The 6,655-nt window shown below is 49.4% G+C and overlaps 2 non-coding genes across 2 annotated transcripts; both read right to left on the minus strand.

Moving 5' to 3' along the window:
• Window positions 1-375: 375 nt before the first annotated feature.
• On the minus strand, window positions 376-490 carry trnal-caa (transfer RNA leucine (anticodon CAA)). The gene is made up of 2 exons: window positions 453-490; window positions 376-421 (listed from the first exon to the last, which is right to left on the minus strand). It is a non-coding gene; the product is annotated as a tRNA-Leu (tRNA).
• A 1,013-nt stretch (window positions 491-1,503) lies between these two features.
• trnas-uga (transfer RNA serine (anticodon UGA)) lies at window positions 1,504-1,585 on the minus strand. The gene has a single exon. It is a non-coding gene; the product is annotated as a tRNA-Ser (tRNA).
• Between the last annotated feature and the right edge of the window lie 5,070 nt (window positions 1,586-6,655).

Raw genomic sequence — 6,655 nt, forward strand, 5'->3', positions numbered from 1 at the left:
CGCAAGGTGCATCTCTGAATTCTCTAATCCAGCAAGTCGTTAAACCCACGGGACCGAGCTCCCCTGTAATTGTTTCATTTAGAACGTGACTTAAAATGCCGTGAAATCTCTGTTCCCATTGTTCATTTTTTTAAAAAAGTGAACAAAAGTGTCACTGACAACCTGTGCAAATGGCACCAAGGTCACTGTCCAACCAATGAACAGTGGTTCGAAGATGTCAAGGATTCTCCGCTCCAAAGTCTCTTCACTTATCAACGCCAGCACTCTGGGTGCGCTGCATTCCGAGCCGCTGTGAGAAAACCACGGTATGTTTTTTCCACTTTTTTATCCAGTCAAACAGCCTGGGTCAAAATTACAAATGGAAAAAGCAGCAGATGTCAGGAATGTGATTCGAACCCACGCCCCCAGTTGGAGACCAGAACACCCCCGTTTCAACGGAAGGACTTTCATTAGTTGAGTCTGGCGCCTTAGACCACTCGGCCACCCTGACAGCTCTGCATAACCCTCTTCACATCCGAAACAAACCGTTTTGTTTGTGAACAGACCAAAATCATGTGTTGATAAAAGGTTAGGCAGGATAGTTTGAAACTGCAAACAGTCATGCCTAACTTTTATGAGCGATATTTTATATTCAGCCATCAACTCACCGAAACATTTCACGTGAGATACCACGAGAATGGGAAATGTGAAATCATTACCATGTCAGACCATATATGGCAACGTTATTCAGTGGTCAGCAGTGGCCGGCAGGACCCGATTGCTCATTGTATGGTGTCGGGTGGAGGAATGAGATCCACTGCCACGTCAAACCCCAGGCAGTGAGATATTGTTCGCCCTCGAGCCCTTGTCCATATTCCGCAAGCTTCTGCCGGCCGCTGCTCGTGATCTGCAACAACTCCAGGTGCAGAATCAAACCGGAAAGTGTTTTCAGGGGAAGGACCTGGTCACAACGTCCAATGCCGAGGGAGCAGGATCAGAGGACACCTCATATTCTGGGTTGGACTCGGTAAGAACTGCAGGCAAGCATGACTGTATTCTGTACAGGGACAGGTGAAGGATCAGAAATCATCGACACCTGCACGACAGATACAAAGTCAAGGGTCCAATTCAGTCCTCAGATGGCGAAGTGTCCAGTGTGTCTTTCACCGTTTCAATTCCTTCAGTTTGGCAATTAATGAGACGTATGACCAGAATATCTTGATCAACTTCTAAAAATAATGAAGTCGACCCGGCAAAAAGAGATGACTTGTTTTGTCGGAATATAAATAGCGCGTCCCCACTTCAAAGGAAGCCGCAGCCGTATGATGGGGCAACCTGCTCTCGCGTATCTGGTCATCTGATCACGAAGGATGCACCGTTCTGTCAATGGATAGAGCCAACAGCTGGACCTATTTCTTGGGGTGCAAATGTCTGCCCGAATGTATGAGGCATGGGGAGTCCTGGCTGTACGTTAGAAATATCAGCGACTGTTACCTGTCTTGTCCCTGTGTCTAAAATTGTGAGCGCTGCGAGCAGGGTTCGAACCAGTGTGGGGAATCTCCATTGGATTTCAAGTCCAACGTCTTTAGCACTCGGCCATCGCAGCTCTGCCTGCGTTTAATGTTATACTGTATCGGAGCTACGGTCGTTGAGCCTGAAGTGTGGGTTAAAATGCCTTGTTACAGCCTGAGAGAGAGAGCAGAAGGTGAGTCATCGGTACGATACCAGAAGAACTCTTGTGCCGTTTGGAGACATACTTTAGGAACCGTTAGTTCAGAAGGTGAGGGTGGAGAGAAGTCATTGGCTTCTGTGCCGAGAATCAACGAGTTTTCCACTGCACGGATTAAAGTGGAGTTCCCGGCGGGATGAGACACGAACTTTCATTCACAGTGAACCAGACGCGTGGGTTGCTTCAACTTCTTAATGCAGTGTGATGGGCAGCGAAATTTACAGCCTCCTCGGTGTTTCAACCGTCCCGGCGATGTTCAACACTGCGGTCAAGTCAATTCCATGTTCTACTGTACTCCACCATGTGAGTGATTGTGAACGATTTGTTCTCTGTCATTTCTGAAATATTTTAATGTCTGCAGAATGGTTAACGACGTGGTTAGGGTTAGGTTGTGAGTTATCGGGCAGTGGGAAAATTATGCCTCTTGTGTTCATTGATCTCGTTACTGGAGATTCAGTCTCACTGTACCCTGCCACTTTGATTGGCCCACGGGTTCATGATCTTGGTCTGCTTCCACTCGCCTTCATTGCGATCTGTGCCTTATTCGAGAATCCATCTCTTAATAGGGTGGGATATTGTGCCGTGGAGGGTTTTGCCTAGTGGGCGTGTCGGTAAGGGTGAATGGGGCTGGGGCTTCGGTCAGGGTTAATCGGGATGTTGGCTTGGGTTTGTCGGGGTGTTGGCTAGGTTTGTGTAATGTTAGGTTTAGGGGAAGGGGCTAGGGGAGGTGGAGGTAAATTTGGGAGGGTAGCGTTAGGGTTAGGGTTAAGGTTACGGTTAGGGTTAGGGTTAGGGTTAGGTTTAGGGTAGGGTTAGGGTTAGGATTAGGGTTAGGGTTAGGGTTAGGGTTAGGGTTAGGTTGTGAGTTAGCGGGCAGTGGGCAAATTATCCCTCTTGTGTTCATTGATCTCGTTACTGGAGATTCAGTCTCACTGTACCCTGCCACTTTGATTGGCCCACGGGTTCATGATCTTGGTCTGCTTCCACTCGCCTTCATTGCGATCTGTGCCTTATTCCAGAATCCATCTCTTAATAGGGTGGGAAATTGTGCCGGTGGAGGGTTTTGCCTAGTGGGCATGTCGGTAAGGGTGAATGGGGCTGGGGCTTCGGTCAGGGTTAATCGGGCTGTTGGCTTGGGTTTGTCGGGGTGTTGGCTAGGTTTGTGTAATGTTAGGTTTAGGGGAAGGGGCTAGGGGAGGTGGTGGTGAATTTGGGAGGGTAGCGTTAGGCTTAGGGGGTTAGGGTTAGGGTTAGGGTTAGGGTTAGGGTTAGGGTTAGGGTTAGGGTTAGGGTTAGGGTTAGGGTTAGGGTTAGGGTTAGGGTTAGGGTTAGGGTTAGGGTTAGGGTTAGGGTTAGGGTTAGGGTTAGGGTTAGGGTTAGGGTTAGGGTTAGGGTTAGGGTTAGGGTTAGGGTTAGGGTTAGGGTTAGGGTTAGGGTTAGGGTTAGGGTTAGGGTTAGGGTTAGGGTTAGGGTTAGGGTTAGGGTTAGGGTTAGGGTTAGGGTTAGGGTTAGGGTTAGGGTTAGGGTTAGGGTTAGGGTTAGGGTTAGGGTTAGGGTTAGGGTTAGGGTTAGGGTTAGGGTTAGGGTTAGGGTTAGGGTTAGGGTTAGGGTTAGGGTTAGGGTTAGGGTTAGGGTTAGGGTTAGGGTTAGGGTTAGGGTTAGGGTTAGGGTTAGGGTTAGGGTTAGGGTTAGGGTTAGGGTTAGGGTTAGGGTTAGGGTTAGGGTTAGGGTTAGGGTTAGGGTTAGGGTTAGGGTTAGGGTTAGGGTTAGGGTTAGGGTTAGGGTTAGGGTTAGGGTTAGGGTTAGGGTTAGGGTTAGGGTTAGGGTTAGGGTTAGGGTTAGGGTTAGGGTTAGGGTTAGGGTTAGGGTTAGGGTTAGGGTTAGGGTTAGGGTTAGGGTTAGGGTTAGGGTTAGGGTTAGGGTTAGGGTTAGGGTTAGGGTTAGGGTTAGGGTTAGGGTTAGGGTTAGGGTTAGGGTTAGGGTTAGGGTTAGGGTTAGGGTTAGGGTTAGGGTTAGGGTTAGGGTTAGGGTTAGGGTTAGGGTTAGGGTTAGGGTTAGGGTTAGGGTTAGGGTTAGGGTTAGGGTTAGGGTTAGGGTTAGGGTTAGGGTTAGGGTTAGGGTTAGGGTTAGGGTTAGGGTTAGGGTTAGGGTTAGGGTTAGGGTTAGGGTTAGGGTTAGGGTTAGGGTTAGGGTTAGGGTTAGGGTTAGGGTTAGGGTTAGGGTTAGGGTTAGGGTTAGGGTTAGGGTTAGGGTTAGGGTTAGGGTTAGGGTTAGGGTTAGGGTTAGGGTTAGGGTTAGGGTTAGGGTTAGGGTTAGGGTTAGGGTTAGGGTTAGGGTTAGGGTTAGGGTTAGGGTTAGGGTTAGGGTTAGGGTTAGGGTTAGGGTTAGGGTTAGGGTTAGGGTTAGGGTTAGGGTTAGGGTTAGGGTTAGGGTTAGGGTTAGGGTTAGGGTTAGGGTTAGGGTTAGGGTTAGGGTTAGGGTTAGGGTTAGGGTTAGGGTTAGGGTTAGGGTTAGGGTTAGGGTTAGGGTTAGGGTTAGGGTTAGGGTTAGGGTTAGGGTTAGGGTTAGGGTTAGGGTTAGGGTTAGGGTTAGGGTTAGGGTTAGGGTTAGGGTTAGGGTTAGGGTTAGGGTTAGGGTTAGGGTTAGGGTTAGGGTTAGGGTTAGGGTTAGGGTTAGGGTTAGGGTTAGGGTTAGGGTTAGGGTTAGGGTTAGGGTTAGGGTTAGGGTTAGGGTTAGGGTTAGGGTTAGGGTTAGGGTTAGGGTTAGGGTTAGGGTTAGGGTTAGGGTTAGGGTTAGGGTTAGGGTTAGGGTTAGGGTTAGGGTTAGGGTTAGGGTTAGGGTTAGGGTTAGGGTTAGGGTTAGGGTTAGGGTTAGGGTTAGGGTTAGGGTTAGGGTTAGGGTTAGGGTTAGGGTTAGGGTTAGGGTTAGGGTTAGGGTTAGGGTTAGGGTTAGGGTTAGGGTTAGGGTTAGGGTTAGGGTTAGGGTTAGGGTTAGGGTTAGGGTTAGGGTTAGGGTTAGGGTTAGGGTTAGGGTTAGGGTTAGGGTTAGGGTTAGGGTTAGGGTTAGGGTTAGGGTTAGGGTTAGGGTTAGGGTTAGGGTTAGGGTTAGGGTTAGGGTTAGGGTTAGGGTTAGGGTTAGGGTTAGGGTTAGGGTTAGGGTTAGGGTTAGGGTTAGGGTTAGGGTTAGGGTTAGGGTTAGGGTTAGGGTTAGGGTTAGGGTTAGGGTTAGGGTTAGGGTTAGGGTTAGGGTTAGGGTTAGGGTTAGGGTTAGGGTTAGGGTTAGGGTTAGGGTTAGGGTTAGGGTTAGGGTTAGGGTTAGGGTTAGGGTTAGGGTTAGGGTTAGGGTTAGGGTTAGGGTTAGGGTTAGGGTTAGGGTTAGGGTTAGGGTTAGGGTTAGGGTTAGGGTTAGGGTTAGGGTTAGGGTTAGGGTTAGGGTTAGGGTTAGGGTTAGGGTTAGGGTTAGGGTTAGGGTTAGGGTTAGGGTTAGGGTTAGGGTTAGGGTTAGGGTTAGGGTTAGGGTTAGGGTTAGGGTTAGGGTTAGGGTTAGGGTTAGGGTTAGGGTTAGGGTTAGGGTTAGGGTTAGGGTTAGGGTTAGGGTTAGGGTTAGGGTTAGGGTTAGGGTTAGGGTTAGGGTTAGGGTTAGGGTTAGGGTTAGGGTTAGGGTTAGGGTTAGGGTTAGGGTTAGGGTTAGGGTTAGGGTTAGGGTTAGGGTTAGGGTTAGGGTTAGGGTTAGGGTTAGGGTTAGGGTTAGGGTTAGGGTTAGGGTTAGGGTTAGGGTTAGGGTTAGGGTTAGGGTTAGGGTTAGGGTTAGGGTTAGGGTTAGGGTTAGGGTTAGGGTTAGGGTTAGGGTTAGGGTTAGGGTTAGGGTTAGGGTTAGGGTTAGGGTTAGGGTTAGGGTTAGGGTTAGGGTTAGGGTTAGGGTTAGGGTTAGGGTTAGGGTTAGGGTTAGGGTTAGGGTTAGGGTTAGGGTTAGGGTTAGGGTTAGGGTTAGGGTTAGGGTTAGGGTTAGGGTTAGGGTTAGGGTTAGGGTTAGGGTTAGGGTTAGGGTTAGGGTTAGGGTTAGGGTTAGGGTTAGGGTTAGGGTTAGGGTTAGGGTTAGGGTTAGGGTTAGGGTTAGGGTTAGGGTTAGGGTTAGGGTTAGGGTTAGGGTTAGGGTTAGGGTTAGGGTTAGGGTTAGGGTTAGGGTTAGGGTTAGGGTTAGGGTTAGGGTTAGGGTTAGGGTTAGGGTTAGGGTTAGGGTTAGGGTTAGGGTTAGGGTTAGGGTTAGGGTTAGGGTTAGGGTTAGGGTTAGGGTTAGGGTTAGGGTTAGGGTTAGGGTTAGGGTTAGGGTTAGGGTTAGGGTTAGGGTTAGGGTTAGGGTTAGGGTTAGGGTTAGGGTTAGGGTTAGGGTTAGGGTTAGGGTTAGGGTTAGGGTTAGGGTTAGGGTTAGGGTTAGGGTTAGGGTTAGGGTTAGGGTTAGGGTTAGGGTTAGGGTTAGGGTTAGGGTTAGGGTTAGGGTTAGGGTTAGGGTTAGGGTTAGGGTTAGGGTTAGGGTTAGGGTTAGGGTTAGGGTTAGGGTTAGGGTTAGGGTTAGGGTTAGGGTTAGGGTTAGGGTTAGGGTTAGGGTTAGGGTTAGGGTTAGGGTTAGGGTTAGGGTTAGGGTTAGGGTTAGGGTTAGGGTTAGGGTTAGGGTTAGGGTTAGGGTTAGGGTTAGGGTTAGGGTTAGGGTTAGGGTTAGGGTTAGGGTTAGGGTTAGGGTTAGGGTTAGGGTTAGGGTTAGGGTTAGGGTTAGGGTTAGGGTTAGGGTTAGGGTTAGGGTTAGGGTTAGGGTTAGGGTTAGGGTTAGGGTTAGGGTTAGGGTTAGGGTTAGGGTTAGGGTTAGGGTTAGGGTTAGGGTTAGGGTTAGGGTTAGGGTTAGGGTTAGGGTTAGGGTTAGGGTTAGGGTTAGGGTTAGGGTTAGGGTTAGGGT

The sequence above is a fragment of the Pristis pectinata genome, chromosome 18 (assembly GCF_009764475.1).
Source record: "Pristis pectinata isolate sPriPec2 chromosome 18, sPriPec2.1.pri, whole genome shotgun sequence".
NCBI classification, from domain to species: domain Eukaryota; kingdom Metazoa; phylum Chordata; class Chondrichthyes; order Rhinopristiformes; family Pristidae; genus Pristis; species Pristis pectinata.